General features: G+C 50.8%; 1 non-coding gene across 1 annotated transcript; it reads left to right on the forward strand.

The window, feature by feature from the left end:
• The first annotated feature begins 838 nt into the window (after positions 1-838).
• On the forward strand, positions 839-1,004 carry LOC134996712 (U1 spliceosomal RNA). The gene has a single exon (XR_010199292.1). It is a non-coding gene; the product is annotated as a U1 spliceosomal RNA (small nuclear RNA).
• Positions 1,005-1,551: the final 547 nt, after the last annotated feature.

Raw genomic sequence — 1,551 nt, forward strand, 5'->3', positions numbered from 1 at the left:
GGCGTATCCTTTCCCATCAACGGATAGGTTACGATGGGAATCCTCCCCTTGGGTGGACAAAGCATTAACACGCTTATCCAAGAAGGTAGCCCTCCCGTCCCAGGATACGGCTACCCTCAAAGAGTCTGCTGACCGCAAACAGGAGATTACCCTGAAGTCCATTTATACACATTCAGGTACCTTACTCAGACCGGCAATTGCGTCGGCCTGGGTGTGTAGTGCTGTAGCGGCATGGACGGATACCCTAGATAAGGCTACTATTATTGCCCCTGGGGCATATAAGAGATGCTGTCCTATATAAGTGTGTATGCAAACTACAGGTGGTGCTGCAGGGCTCACACCCTTTTACTTGTCTTGTAGATCAACTCTGGAGCTGTTACTGGGTCCAGCTGCTGCAAGAAATCAGCTTGAATGCTTCAGGGGCTTGGGCATGGCCAACATGAGCCCCACACTGATGGGGGTGTATAAAGCGATCTAGGGGTCATCCAAGCGCAACCCCACAAAGGCCGCCATGCCCTGCGTGACCATTTTCTCTTTTCATATGCAGACGAGGGTTGAAGCCAACTATGCCCATTGCTTGGATGACATCACCATATGCGAATCCATCTGCTGCAGGCATTCCCCCAGGAATGCTTGCACTAGTTGTTGCATTTGGTTTGTTGTTTGGGGGGTGCTTCAGTATTAGGCAGCCTTCTGCCCTCCCACATTCGTCTGAAAATGTGTTCTCCCTGCAGTTGTTGTCCCCAGATGAGAGCTCCCTTGTACTGCCTCAGTTGAATCTCCTTTACTTGACGGAGGTGTGCCTGAGCAGCGGCCCTCCCCAGCCCTATCTCAAATCATACTTATTTTGCATAGGTGATACCATGGTCATGAAGATTGTTTTCCCAGGGTGAGGTTCATTCATTGCATTCTGGGTATGCTGACCTCTGTGATTTCCCCAAATGTGGGAAACTCGACTGCATAATTTGTGGTAGGGGGGGGGGCTGCATTTGTGCTTTCCCCTGGTTGGCTCTGGTATAATTCAGATCTCTTTGTCTCAGGTCTCTCTCCAGCCTAGTTTGCTGTCTGTTTCCACTTCTCTTTTCTTGAGCCCCTCCCTTCTATGCCCTTGCGCACTATCCTGACTTCTCCCGTCTGCTTACTTTGTGCCTTCCAACGCACAATGCGAACTACAGGTGGTGTTGCAGGGCCCACACCCTTTAATGTGCCTTACAGAGCAGCTCTGGAGCTGTTACAGTGCCCAGCTGCTGCAAGAAATCAGCTTGAATGCTTCAGGGGCAGGGGCATGGCCAACATGAGCCCCACACCGAAGGTGTGATGTTTGTGGGTGCTTCAGTATTAGGCAGCCTTCCGCCCTCTCATGTTTATCTGAAAATATGTGGTCTCCCTGCAGTTGTTGTCCCCAGACAAGAGTTTTCATGTGCTTCCTCAGTTGAATCTCCTTAACTTGACGGGGGTGTGCCCGAGCAGCGGCCCTCCACAGCCCTATCTCAACACATGCTTTTCTTGCGTATGAGATCTCTTGATCATGAAGATAGTTCTCACAGGGTG

The sequence above is a fragment of the Pseudophryne corroboree genome, unplaced genomic scaffold (genome assembly GCF_028390025.1).
Source record: "Pseudophryne corroboree isolate aPseCor3 unplaced genomic scaffold, aPseCor3.hap2 scaffold_1430, whole genome shotgun sequence".
In the NCBI taxonomy this organism is placed as follows: Eukaryota; Metazoa; Chordata; class Amphibia; order Anura; family Myobatrachidae; genus Pseudophryne; species Pseudophryne corroboree.